This window comes from Macaca fascicularis, chromosome 8, assembly GCF_037993035.2.
Source record: "Macaca fascicularis isolate 582-1 chromosome 8, T2T-MFA8v1.1".
NCBI lineage: Eukaryota > Metazoa > Chordata > Mammalia > Primates > Cercopithecidae > Macaca > Macaca fascicularis.
This window is the reverse complement of record NC_088382.1, coordinates 104,546,827-104,561,528: the sequence shown is the minus strand read 5'-3', so window position 1 is coordinate 104,561,528 and position 14,702 is coordinate 104,546,827. Positions and strand designations below refer to the sequence as shown.

The following is a 14,702-nucleotide window of genomic DNA, read 5'->3' as shown; positions in this document are numbered from 1 at the left end:
TTTTAAAATTGCATGATATATTCTATATTATAGATGAACCATACTTTTTAAAACACTTCCTGATAAAATTCAAATTATCTCTAAGTTTTTGCTATTACAAAAAAAGCTATAGTAAACTTTCTTGAACATATATTCTTAGACAAATTGGAACCTTGATTTCCACAAACTAAATGAAAAGTGGTATTACTGAATGTAATCTCTGTACGTTTTAGGTCTGAGCTGTTCCTATTGTCAGGTTTTGACTCATAGAGATATGCAAGGCCAAATAATGGAATCTATCTTCCTGACAGTTCTGATAAAGTCATTTCCACTGGACAGAAGGCAAGATTCTGTTTGATTCTGTGCAATGTGAACTCTCAGTTGGGGTAGGGCTTACACAAGGAGGTATCAGAGAAAGAAAGAAATAGGTTATCAGAAGACTCTATCAAGACCAGTTCAGGCCAGGCGCGGTGGCTCACCTGTAATCCCAGCACTTTGGGAGGCCAAGGCAGGTGGTTCACCTGAGGTCAGGAGTTTGAGACCAGCCTGGCCAACATGGTGAAACCCCGTCTCTACCAAAAATACAAAAATTAGCTGGGCATGGTGGCACATGCTTGTAATCCCAGCTACTTGGCAGGCTGACGCACGAGAATTGTTTGAACCCGGGAGACAGAGGTTGCATTGAGCCAAGCTGGTGCTACTGCACTACAGCCTGGGTGACAGAGCAACTCTATCTCAAGAAAGAAAAAAAAAGTTCCTAAATGGGCAGGAGTACGGAACCCTGGCTGGATACCTTTTCCACAACTCCCACCCACCTTACCCCTCTGCAAGGTATACAAGACAGAAGGAAAAAAAAATGAGGGCGAGATTATGGTTTCCTCCAAGAAGGGCCATGCTCCTGTCAGAAAGGGGCCTAGTTTTCAGGGGCCTCTGCTGCAGACAAAGCAGACAGAAACTTGGTCTCTCACAAGCTCAATGCACTCTCTCAGGCTGAGTGAAACCAGGTGACACACAGAGGCACTGGCTGGAGAAGCCAGCTTTTTGTAATTCATATATATATATATATATATAATTTTTTAAAAATTTGTTTTAGAGATGAGGTCTCACTATGTTGCCCAGGCTGGTCTCAAACTCCTGGGCTGAAGTGATCCACCCACCTTGGCCTCCCAAAATGCTAGGAGCCACCATGCCTGGCCAGCTTTTTGAAAAAAAAAATTATTTTTGAGACGGAGTCTTGCTCTGTCACCAGGCTGGAGTGTAGTAGTGCGATCTCGGCTCACTGCAACCTCCGCCTCCTAGGTTCAAGCGATTCTCCTGCCTCAGCTTCCTGAGTAGCTAGGATTACAGGCGCCCACTACCACACCTGGCTAATTTTTTGTATTTTTAGTAGAGACGGGGTTTCACTATGTTGGCCAGGCTGGTCTTGAACTCCTGACCTTGTGATCTGCCCACCTTGGCCTCCCAAAGTGCTTTGTTTTTTTTCTTTTTTTTCTTTTGAGACGGAGTCTCCCTCTGTTGTCCAGGCTAGAGTACAGTGGCGCAATCTCGGCTCACTGCAACCTCTGCCTCCCAGGTTCAAGAGATTTTCCTGCTCAGCCTCCCAAGTAGATGGGATTACAGGCGTGCACCACCAACACTGGTTAGTTTTGTATTTTTAGTAGAGATGGGGTTTCGTCATGTTGGTCAGGCTGGTCTCGAACTCCTGACCTCAGGTGATCCACCCACCTCAGCCTCCCAAACTCCTGGAATTATAGGTATGAGCCACTGTGCCTGGCCAGCTTTTTGAAATTCTTAAACTGGATGTGTACCTTTGGATACATATATAAACTTTCCAATTCTTATGTTCCTCTTTTGAAAAATGAGGGGTTCAGGATTTGTGATGTGCGAAGCCACTTCTGTTTCTCAGATTCTGTAATTCTAGTTACAAAATGTGGATAATTTCTTATGACATTTGGACGAATTCATACAAATACAAAATTAGGAGTCAAGACTTGGGTTCAAGTCCCAATCTGCAAGCTAAATAATCTTAGAGAAGCCCTTTAACTCCCCTGAGTTTTATTCCTCAGCTATAAATCTGGCAAAATAAACCTCATAGGGTTGTTGCAAGACTCAAGTAAGGGGATGCCTGTTAAATAACTTGTGAACAATAAAAATGTTAAAATAAATGTAGCATAGGCCAGGAGCAGTGGTTCACATCTGTAATCCCAGCACTTTGGGAGGCTGAGATGGGAGGATTACTTGAGGCCAGGAGTTCAAGGACAGCCTGGGCAACACAGCAAGACTCCATCTCGACAGGAAATTTAAAAATTAGCCAGGGAAGACGGTGCACGTCTGTAGTCCCAGCTACTTGGAAGGCTGAGGTGGGAGGATTGCTTGAGCCCAGGAGGTTGAGTCCATAGTGAGCTATGATCATACAATTGTACTCCAGCATGGGCAACAGAGTGAGACTGTCTTTAAAAATAAACAAACAAATAAACGTGGCATAGTATTCTTAGTAAATCCAAGCTACTAGTTCTCATTTCTTTGCTCAACTTAAACTTCATTAATCAAATATTTAAGTCATTCATTCCACAAATATTTATGGAATGTCTTCTGTTTTAGGCACTATATACCTCAGTGAATAAAACACTGAATTTTTATTTACTGTCCAACACTGGCCAGACACAATGCGAGGTACTGAGCACACAATGGTGCAATTAAGAGCTTTTAGTGGGAGTCACAGTCACACTTACGTCATGGGACTTAGACTTGAAAATGTCCTTTCACAATGTGTATCAAATACAGAAATTTAAACATAAATATTTTAGCAAGGCACACACAAGGGAAATAAACTGTACTCACCCTAGTAGAGAGATGAATGTAGTACCTGCTATGATCCAATACATAGGGGCCAGCCACTGTTTTAGGTACTGGAGATTCAGCAATGAACAAAGCAGACCAAGTCCCTGGCCTTCTGGAGCTCACATTCTATTAGAAAGGCTGACTCACAGGCACATGTTCTCAGTACCTCCTGAGGGATATGTCACAGGACTAAAAAATGAAAGGCTGAATCAACCAGACTATTACTAATTACATATGGAAGACACAGGCAAAGAAAAGTATGAGGCTGATATGAGACGTATGAGACAAAGTTCTAGACCCAGAGCTTCTGGCCCCTTCTCTTGGTAGTACTCAGTTCCCCTTATCAGAACTGAAGGCATGATAAACTCTGACTTTCTCACCTCATTTCTCATTCCAATTATTCAACTTGGACAAGTAGCAGCTTTTACCAAGGAGTGAGATGTTTGGGTATATGGGATAATCACAGCTATGTTTTGGCTGCGGTAAGCTGTTATGGCTTTAGATTTTCAAACACCATTCATACACTCTGCAAACATATGATTGAGCTCTACCCTTTTCTAGGGTCCTTTGAATCTATCTGTGTCTCACACAGCACGAAGATTCCTGCAGCCAATAATGGATCACTAACCTGCATCTAACTTCTAACTATTGCTCACATATGCATTCAGAAGTATGTCCAACAACGGCAGATTCTTTAGCATGATGCACTGTGCAAAGTCCTTGCTTCCTGGCATTTATATTCACATTGAAAACTTAAGAGAAATGCAAACTCTAGTATTAGACAGTATGAGTTGATGCCATTTGATTAAATGAGATATAGGAGCTACAAGGAGAAAGGCATCACTTCTGGCTGGAGTAACCACAGGAGAGAAGGATGCCGCTCTTGTGAGAGACTGTTTTGTGCTGGTCACAGTGCGAGACATTTTACTTACATTCTCTCACTTGCCAGGAAGGCTTCATGAAGGACTTGGTAGTCTAAGACCCTGAGGAAGAATTTGGTAAGGCAGACATGTAGTTTCAACTGAATTTTCATTTACTGTCCAACACTGGCCAGGCACAATGCTAGGTGCTGGACACATGATGGTGATGGTGCAATTAAGAACTTTTAGTGGGAGACACAGACAAATAAACAGGCAATCACAACTACCCTATAGTGTAATGTATACAAATAGATAAACCACAGGGGCAATGGCAGAACAAGGTCAGGTGTATTTGTCATGATTCTCTCAGTTGCACATGACAAAACTGACTCAAAATAATCTTAAGCTAAAATGTGATGGGCTGGCTTACGTTACTAGGAACCACCAAGGTGGATCCAGGACTTAAACCAGGACACTCCCTCTGCTCTGTGTCAGCATGTCCTTTAGTACTGCAGATGGGAGGTCCTCCAGGTGAACATTCTTTGACACAGTGACCCTAGAGGCAAGAGGCAGGCTTCCTGGCTAGCTTGTGTGGAGGGAGGACTTTGGCCCTGCTTGGAACATTTATCCTTTCCTGAAACAATCCCTGTTGCCAAGGGAAAGGGTACCACAATCAACAAACTGGGTTTACACACCTGGCCCTGCTGGTGAGTGGTGGGTTAGGTTCTCACACCAGCAGAAAGGGAGAGGGGAGAAACACATATGGGGTCACCACAAACAACAGCTACCACACGGAAGCCCTGAAGTGACAGTGCAGTCATGGGAACAGCAGGGACACAGGGAAAGGGATGTGTGGGATAAGTTCTTGGGATAGTGAATAGATTAGTTCAGCTGGAGCAGTGGTCATACCAAAGAGAACAGAGAAAAACCAAAGAGGGCAGGGCAGACTGTGGAGGGCCTTGAATACCTGCTAAGGACTCTATAGCAGCCTGATGGGAGCATGGTGACAGCTTTGCTCAGAATCTGTAGGGTGATCCTTTGGAGTTCATAAACATGATGACTGGGTATTCACGTGCACGGGTGAGATGTGCCACCCTTGAACCTTGTTATGATGCTGGTACATTACCTATCTGACATGAAAAAAATATAAATAATTTTTTAAAAAAAATCTACAGGGCAACAAGAATGAAGGTGTGAAACACCTACAAACTGTATCTTCGGTGAAATGAGGAAGTGACAAAGTTTACAAATTTCACATTGTGTGTAGTGTCACCCCCAAACCAGCACAGTAATCTACAACGTGTGGGCAGGTGCCATAGGAAACACCAGAAGCTGCACAGGAGTCCAGCTGGTGGTGGAAATTCAGCCATCTCCAGGAAAATTCAACCCCAAGAGGAGAGGACTCACCCTGGATGGGAACCACTGTGAGCAGGGCCAAGAAGGAAGAGGACAAGAACACTAGGAGAGGAAGAAGGAAATCACCAGAGTGCCTAGAGGACACCCAGGTAGCTTTGGGAAGTACAGCTTCCAACAGACAGAGGAGTACCTTGGCAGGAAGGGGCAGGATGCCTCCGAATCAGAGGCTGGGGAAGGGCCAGGGAAGTTCTGGGCTTCGTGAAACCCACCCAAGTGAGGTTAGGATCCTCAAGTTAGAGGAGGTCTGGCTACACAGAGGTGCCATTCAGTAAAGAGTAGGCCTCACTACAACAGAGGAGGGAGCCCTCGAGCTGAGAATCAAGGAAAGCTGCCTCCCCTCTCACCTCACAGGACTCAATTGCTAACTGTTGGCTCAGAAAAATCCGACCCATCAAAAAAAAAAAAGATTTTTTAAATCCACAAAAGGTTCTCCCAGAAAAAAAAAAAAAAAAAAAAATCTGAAAAAGAGTGGCAAAACTTCCTCCCTGCAGAAAGAAAACTCATCCAAAAAATCTTGCCACAAAGAAGAAAAAACTTTTTTTTTCTTGAGATGGAGTCTCCTTCAGTTGGGCTAGAGTGCAATGCTGCGATCTCAGCTCACTGCAACCTCTGCCTCCTAGATTCAAGCGATTCCCCTGCCTCAACCTCCCAAGTAGCTGGGATTACAGGCATGCACCACCAGGCCCAGCTAATTTTTATATTTTTAGTACAGACAGGGTTTCACCATGTTGGCCAGGCTGGTCGCGAACTCCTGACCTCAGGTAATCTGCCCACCTCTGCCTCCCAAAGTGCTGGGATTACAGGCGTGAGCCACCACACCCGGTCAGAAGAAGAAAATTTTAACCCAATATTCTATTATGATTCAAACAAAATGTAATAAGGCAATGACAGTTATGTAGGAAGATGACAAAGCAGAAATAAAGAACTCAAGGAAGGGGTGGTCAGGCAGCAGAAGGTGACAAACCACAGGAGGGCACGAAAAAGGAGCCGGCAGATTAAAAACTGCTTTAGGAAAGAAATGGGACAGAAATACAGAAACACTGCAGGAAAAAAAAAAAAAAAACAAATTACAAGGAACACAAGGGAGAAGAGACACTACTGTGAAAGGTACTGTGGAAGACATAACAGAATTAAGTAAAATATAGAAACTTAAAATCATTAGAGAAGTGATAGGCAAATGAAACTGCATAAAGTTAGAGTCTCTGAAGAAAAACAATGGAACAGAACAAATTATTTTAAAACATGGTTCAAGGTTCAATGTTAAGCAAGGTTTGGAACTGGGATTGGAAGGACAGCTTGTCCCAGTTCACAGACCTAGATTTAGGAACCAAGAGGGGAAGGAAGGCCTGGAAGTTATCTCAGGGCTAGGGAGCCAGGAGCAGGGCAGAGGTGCTCTGCCCCGGGTCTCTAAGAAGAGGGAGTCACAAGAGTGGGAAAGGACAGTGCTGTCCGCCCCACACATCCTGATTCAGCCCAGCCTCAATTACCTACAGAATTAGGGGTTGCAGGGTGGATGGGGGTTGGGGGTAGTGAGTAAATAGTTCAGAAACAGCACCCTAAAAACTAACAAGTTACCAAATAACAGAACCAAAAAGTAGAGATTAATCTCTGTGCATCCATCACTCAGTTTATTAACTATTAACATTTTACCCTACTTGTTTCAGATGCTTTTAAGGAAATACAAATGCTACAGATATAGCCGAAGTCTATTATAAACCCCTGTGATCTCATTCATCACCTCCCCCCACCCAAGATGCCACTGTCCTGAAATTGATGACTACTTTGGTGAAGCATGCTTTTATGCTATTACTGCATAAGTATGTATCTACAACTACATGTAATTTGTATCACATGCTTTCAAATTTTATATAAATGGTATCATATTGAACACGACCTATAATTTGCTTTTGTTTTTGAAAAACATTGTTTCTGAGATTTATCCTGGTTGATACACACGGCTGTACTTCATTGTAACTATGCCAGTTTTGTTGTTGTTTTCTTTATTTTTTTCCAGACAGGGTCTCTCTCTGTTGCCCAGGCTAGAGTGCAGTGGTGCAATCTCAGCTCACTGCAGCCTCGACCTCCTGGGCTCAAGTGATCCTCCCACCTCAGCCTCCTGAGTAGTTAGGGCCACAGGGGCACAACGCCACACCCAGCTAACCTCTTTATTTTTTGTGGAGCGAGGGTTGCCCAGGGTGGTCTCGAACTCTTAGTGTCAAGCAATCCTCCCATCTCCACTCCCCAAAGTGCTGGGATTATAGGTGTGAGCCACTGCACCCAGCCCCTATTAGTTCTCAAAATAAAATATATACCTAGCCTGTGACCTCACAATTCCACTCTTAGGTATATGTTCAAAAGAAATGAACACGGGCTGGGCGCGGTGGCTCACGCCTGTAATTCCAGCACTTTGAGAGGCCAAGGCGGGCGGATCACCTGATGTCAGGAGTTCAAGACCAGCCTGGCCAACATTGTGAAACCCCATTTAGTAGTCTCTACTAAAAATATAAAAATTAGCTGGGCATGGTGGTGGGTGCCTGTAATCCCAACTACTAGGGAGGCTGAGGCAGGAGAATTGCTTGAACCCAGGAGAAGGAGGTTGCAGTGAGTTGACATGGTGCCCCTGAACTCTAGCCTGGGTGACAGAGTGAGACTCCATCTCAAAAAAAAAAAAAAAAAATGTATGTATGTCCATAAAAAGGCTTCCTTGTGGACATACAAGAATGTTCACAATGCCTTTATTCACAATAGCTAATAATTTAAAAATAACAAAGTGTAGCATATATCCATACAATGGAATACTAAGCAATAAAAAGGAGCAAAGTACGGATACATGCAACAACATGAATGAAATTCAAAAACACTGTGATGGTAATGTTCCACAACCTGACAAGAGTTTGGGTTCCACAAGTCTATTTATTAAGATTATATACCTAAGGTTTATCTTTTCTTTTTCTTTTTTTGAGACAGGACCTCACTCTGTCACCCAGGCTGGAGTGCAATGGCATGATCTGGGCTCACTGCAATGTCCACCTCCTGGGTTCAAACAATTCTTGTGCCTTAGCTTCCGGAGTGACTGGAATTACAGGCATGGGTGGGTCACCATGCTGAGCTAATTTTTGTTTTTTAGATAGGGTTTCACCATGTTGGCCAGGCTGGTTTTGAACTCCTGGTCTCAAGTGATCCACCTGCCTTGGCCTCTCAAAGTGCTGGGATTACAGGTGGGAGCCACCACGCCCAGGCTATACATTTCATATTGAACTGCTAATGCTATGCATGCTAAAGTACTTAGGGAGATGTGTACTGATATATCCTGTTTGTTTTTTTTTTTTTTTGAAATGCACCAGAAAATAAGATGGAATCATGGATGGATAGATGGAGAGATCTGTGATGAAGTAAGCATAGTGGATGTTGATAGTGGAATGTAGGTAGTATGGCATATGGGTATTCATTATAAAATCCTTTCAACTTTGCTGGATGTTTAAAATTTTTCATAATAGGCTGGGCACAGTGGCTTACGCCTGCAATCCCAGCACTTTGGGAGGCTGAGGCCAGCGGATCACTTGAGGCCAGGAGTTGAAGACCAGCCTGGTCAACATGGCGAAACCCTGACTCTACAAAAAATACAAAAAAAAAAAAAAAAACTTAGCCAGTCATGGTGATGGCATGCCCGTAATATGATCTACTTAGGAGGCTGAGGCATGAGAATCGCTTGGGAGGTAGAGGTTGCAGTGAGCTGAGATCTCACCACTGCACTCCAGCCTGGGTGACAGGGCAAGATTCTGTCTCAAAATAATAACAATAAAATGTAGAGGAAATTTTAAAACATTTAACCTGTCCAAAACCAACTCCTGATTCTGTCCTACCCCACAGCTGTTCCTCTGAGTGACAGCCATTCACCCATCTAGTTGCTTGCCTTTTACTTGTCTCTGTCGCCTCAATCTATCCATCAGCACAGCTCTACTTTCAGCGTATATCCTTTGTGTGCTTCTCCCCATTTCCACCACCCAGCCTGCTCCCACAAACCATCCCCTTCCCTGCATTGCACCCATCTCCTATCCAGTCTCCCTGCTTCTACTCTTTTCCCCTGCTGGAGTCTATGCTTCACAAAGCAGCCAGCTGGATGCTTTTAAAACATTCTCTCCCACTGCATCTCCTTCCATCACCCCCTTGCTCACTACATTCCAGCCATACGAAATTCCTTGTGCACTAAATATGCCAAGGTCCTCCGGGCTTTCTGTTCCTCTGCTTAGGAAGTTCTTCCTTCCTATCTGCATGGCTTATTCTCTCTTCATAGTTCTCTGCTCAAATGTCTCACCAGGAGACCTTCCCTGAAGAGCTAACATAGCATCTCCTGTTATCTGTTACCCTGCTCCTATTTTTCATCTTAGTTCTTATTACTATCTGACATATTTATTAGTTTCTATGACATTCCCCCTCCCTTACACTAGATTTAAGCTCTAAAGGGCAGGAATTGTTAGCTTCACTGTGCCCTAGTGTTGTTGAATTAATGATTGAACTAAATAAAATGGCACCTCCTCTGTGAGTCCTCCCCAGATCACTCCCCGCCCCTGCAGTCCCCTCCGCCATATCATCTTTTCTTTTGCATCATGCTTAACAATAGTTATCCATTCCACATTTATCCTCTGTTCCCCAGTCCAACAGAACTCAAACTCTGGGGACAGAGAACAGTGTTTCTTGGTGACTTCCACATCCTCCTCAGTGGAGAGCAGGGCCCCGGCCAGAGCACTCTGTGCCCTCCCACCTATTCCAACCTCCCAGAGCTTCTGGATTTCCATCACTGCCCAACTTTTCTGTTCTCTCTCCTCACTGTGGAGTTTCAGGAATCATGAAGGAGCTGAACTGACCATCTCTGAGGTGTGCTGTCTACGTCTCACAATCTACAATGCCTTCCTTCTTAAGGGCCCTCCCTCTGAGGTGGCAGCCAAGCGCAGCGCTGGCAGAGCCAGAGGCTCATCTGCCTAGACTCCCTGGTGCCTCTGGTGTACTCAGAGCTCAGGAGCAGAGGCAGTGCTCTGCTGCCACCCTGCTGAGCCCTCCAAGGTGCCAGCTGTGAAGCTCTTTCAAGGAAGTGTTTCCTGGAGTTAGGTTCCAAGGGCCACCCCAAGAGCACACTTCTGCCCCCTCCCCTCTATTTATTCCACAAAGAGGGCTGGGGTCCACCAGGCTGCAGGCCAGCCCTGAAAGTGACAGCCCCTGCCCTCAGGGGCTCCCTACAGCCTGGCAGACACAAGCAGGGGTAGAGGCAAGCATAAGTTGGAGAACAGATGGTATAAAGGAAAGTCCTACTTCAGAACAGGGCAAGACAACTTTCTAGAAAAGGCAGTGTTTGAGTATTAATGAATAAATGGGATCTAGCTGGGGAAAGGCAATGGAGGTGGGGAGAATTAGGTGCAGGTGCCAAGGTCCCAAGGTAAGAAGGGCAAGGGATGTGGAGAGCTCCATGTAGGGGGATCTCCTGGGCGCAAGAGGTCTTGTGTGTTTAAGTTTTGGGGTTTGACTGTTAATCCAACTGGAGGCACAGAAAGGTTTTAAGGAGTGGCATCTGTGCTTTGGAAGGGCAGTTTGGCAATAGGTTGGAAGGCAGACGGCAAGGGGCAATGCATGTCAGGAAAACCAGTTAGAAGAGTATTGCACTGAAGAGAGAATGGTGTCCTGAAATAAGGCAGAGGGAAATAAAGCATGAATACGGAAATGACTTGGAAACAGAACAGAAAGGAATTTGGTGATAAATGGAGGCAGCACAGCACAGGGGAGCTGGAGTTAGACTCTACTGTGGATCTTGGGCAAACTACACTTGTGCCTCAGCTTCCTCATTTATAAACCAGGAATGATAGTCACTAGCACCTGTCTCATAGTGTTGGTGGAAGACGGAAGGAGTGAATAGTATGTGAAGGCTTGGGGTACAGCCTAGCACACTATCTTACCCAGGAAATATTAACTATGATTATGGAGCTCAGAAAAAAAGAAGAAAGGAATGACTAAGTTCACTCCCAGGATTCTGGTTTGGGCAACTATCTATGCAGTTCTCAAAGTGTGTTCTGTGGACATCTAGAGGTCCCAATGACCCTTCCACATAGTATGTGAAGTCAAAACTATCTTATAGTAAAATGTATTTTAACAATAAAATTGTTTTTAAAACTGCACCTCACCTGATTCTAATTTTAAAAATTGGCCAGGTGCAGTGGCTCCTGCCTGTAATCCCAGCACTTTGGGAGGCCGAGGCGGGCAGATGATTTGAGGTCAGGAGTTCAAGGCCAGCCTGACCAACATGGTGAAACCTCATCTCTACTAAAATACAAAGTGTTTTTTTCCTTTAGGTATGTTTTAGATAAGCATGAAGGATAAGCAAGTTTCATTAAATGGGAAAAAAATGTTTTATTCCTTTCTTGTTACGTGAGAAATACTGATTATCATTAAGCACCATTCATTTTTGCTTAGCTTCAAATGAATCTCATGACAATAAAACCATGTGAAAAATACCTTGGTGAAAGTTTTGAACAATCTAACCAACAAGATAAAAGTATTATTGAATTATAATTCAAATTATAAAATGAATATCCATGAGTGCATACTGATAGGAATAAATGACTAAGTTAATGAATGGGGAAGAAGAGACAAATCTCTAATGCAGAATAAATTAAAATAATACAGATACTTCACCCTAAAAAAGATCACTCCTCACTCCTTAGGTGTGGGCTGCACACAGTGACTTCCTTCCAAAGAGCACAGTATGGAAAGGGAGGAAAAAGAATAATTTTACAACGGAGAAACCTGACAAACATTACCTCAGCCAGGTGATCAAGATCAACATCAATAGTAATAAATCATGATGTCGGTATGAACTCTTAGTATGATGTGGTGGAAATGGTACTTTATCTCTATAATCTTCCTCCCCAAACCCATAACCCCAGTCAACTCCTCTACTGGAATTCATCTGATGTTTTTGTCTCATGGTTAGTCTACAAAATACTTGACCAGCACTCCTCAAAACTGTCAAGGTCATCAAAACAAGAAAAGTCTGAGAAACTGCCATGGCCAAGAGGAACCTAAGACATGACATCTAAATGTTATGGTTATCCTGGATGAGATCCTAGAGCAGTAAAAAGATATTAGGTAAAAACTAAAGACATTGGAATAAAGTATGGACTTTAGTTAATAATAACACATCGACATTGATTCATTAATAGCAAACACATCATAGGGTAATAAATGTGCCATACTATAAGATGTCAATAACAGGGGAAACTGTGCATGTGTGGTGGGTGGGAGATGGGAGTGGGTATATGCAAGTCCTGTTCCACCTGATCAATTTTTCTTTAAAACTGTTCTAAAAAATAGAGTCTATTAATGTTTTTAAGAGTCTGATATTTACTGGGAATAATTCCACCATCCATCTATCATCCATCATGGTAACCTAGAGACTTAAAGTTTTGTAATGGGATATCCTACACATAATTCAAACCAGCATTTACCCAAATCCCACTATTTATGCCTTTGAACTGCTGAATACTGGCTATAAAAAGGTGAACAAAACAATTTCCGAGGCCTAGTTGGAAATAAAAGACATTTAATTTTTGTCCTGTAAGATGAGCATAACTGTAGCACAGAGAAAAGGATCTGTGAAGCTTCGACAGAGGAGATATACTAAAGAAAATGTACAGAATAAAGAAATGGGTGGGCTAAGCCTGAATTTTTTTTTTTTAAGCCTGTGCCTCCAAGAATCTTCTGGGGTTTTTTCCTCCTGAAAATGAATGTCGGAGCGATCAAAACAGTTACCCCAAAGAAGCATGGTAGAGGCCAACAGTGTATTTACCATGGTGTTTTAACTTTACATGTACAATAGGGGAAAATACTTTAGGTGAATTTTAAAACGGATAAGTAGGAAAAAAGCAAGCTAAAAACAAACATACCCGCCCCCCGCCCTTTATTTTCTCTTTTTTTAACAGACCCACTTGTCTACTGACCAGGTACCTGTAATATGGGAGAATTCACTCTATTCCTCTCCACACAAAGAAGTCTTGGAATTTTCTAATTTCTCCTTTACTATGATTGTATTCTGTTTACGTAATAGCCAAGAGTATGGCAAACGACATTTATAAGAGCAGTGTCTTTTAAAACCAATTTACTAGTTAACTCAGTACTGAGCATACATTCATCATTCAAAGATGAATCCCACAAACGTCGCTCGACATACTGGTTTTCAGTACATTTAATCAAATTCAACCACGAGGGCCACCAGTTCTGCTCACTATCAGGTGACGCTTGTTGGGAGACCCCTGACCCCTTTTCTTGACATCATGCTGTTGGACCTTTAAGCTAGCTATACCGGCAACTGCGTTTTGAGTGACTGCAAAAGGGAGGCAACTTCTGCACCGCCCAGAGCCATCCTAATCGTTAGAAATGGCAGAAAGTTTCTCGGGACTGACAAGGCATGAACTTCTCCTGATGCTGTCACCTTGGGCAAAGCTCTTACAGGTAAATTAGGGAGAGAAACAATTACTTTGTCGGCGTCACGAGACGAAGAATGGAAAAAGTGTGGAAAAGGACTTCGCCCGCCCCAAAGCGACCGTCCGGCGGCGGCTATTTCCCGGGCCTCAAGCGCGTTCCAGCGGCGCAGCACAAAAGACCGGGCGGGAGCCGGAGTCGCCGGGCGCCGCCTCCCGGTGCATCTCGGGAAGGGCTCCCGCCCGCGCAGCTCCGTCTCCCCGGCGCGGCCCGCTCGCCCTCCCGCTCGCTCAGGGCCGGGGCAGACGTGGCCCGCCCGAGCTGCCGCGGGTCTCCGAGAGGGCTTCGCACTGCTCCTCCACCCGGGGGATCTTTGTTCCCAGATCTGTTCCCCGCCTCGCCGCTCCCGCCGCAAAACCTCTTTGCGGAATACCCGCTGCAAGTCTGACTTGATGATGTGCAGTTTTGGGGTGCGCTAGTTGTGGGGGCATTCATAGAGGCAGCGAAGGGACCCCTAAGTTTAAACACTCCGGGAACGGTAAAGGAAGAGCGTCGGGCCCGCCTCCTCCCAACAGCGCTCGGGCGCGAACGGCGCCCTCCCGCGCTGCCGGCTCGCGCGGGCTCCGCAGGGCGCGCTGGCGGCGGCGGCGGGGCGGGGCGCGGCAGGCAGGCCCGGGGCCTGCACGTGGTGGCGACCGTTCTTCCCACCCGGCCATGTCCCCGGGGACCACCGCGCTCATGGGGAGGGGTAATGCCGTTCTCGGGCTCCTCTCCGAAGAGGGGTTTTACCCTCGGGGACCCCGGAATTGGAGGTGGGGACTAGAGAGGGAGCAAGGGAGGGCGCGGCGTGGCGCGAGCGTTTCCTGCGCGGGGACTGCGGGGTGGCAGCTGGAGGCCACTGCAGGGGCAGGGCGGCGGGCTGAGGGAGCGACCCACCCATGGGGCGAGAAACCCGGTAGGGGGAGCAGGGAGCCGGAAAACAGGGTTGATACATACCTGGGTAGGCGGGCTGGAGATGCCTTCCCTGAGCGTGCAGCGCAGGGCTGGCGGAGCGGGCTCTGAGTGGTTGCGGGCCGGGACTGAGGAGCGCAGAGCCGCACGTGGCTCGGCGCGCTGCTGAGCGATGTTTACATTCTGCAG

At 45.3% G+C, this 14,702-nt stretch overlaps 1 protein-coding gene and 1 non-coding gene across 4 annotated transcripts in view; one reads left to right on the top strand and one right to left on the bottom strand.

Moving 5' to 3' along the window:
* Nucleotides 1-14,643, bottom strand: part of NDUFAF6 (NADH:ubiquinone oxidoreductase complex assembly factor 6) — a 234,608-nt gene extending 219,965 nt beyond the window's left edge. For all 3 annotated transcript variants that reach the window (XR_012416544.1, XM_073999124.1, XM_073999125.1), the window contains exon 1: nt 14,559-14,643. The gene's annotated coding sequence lies outside the window, so the exon portion shown is untranslated. The remainder of the gene's footprint in view (nt 1-14,558) is intronic.
* Nucleotides 4,714-4,816, top strand: LOC123575411 (small nucleolar RNA U13). Its single transcript, XR_006700701.1, has one exon. It is a non-coding gene; the product is annotated as a small nucleolar RNA U13 (small nucleolar RNA).
* Nucleotides 14,644-14,702: the final 59 nt, after the last annotated feature.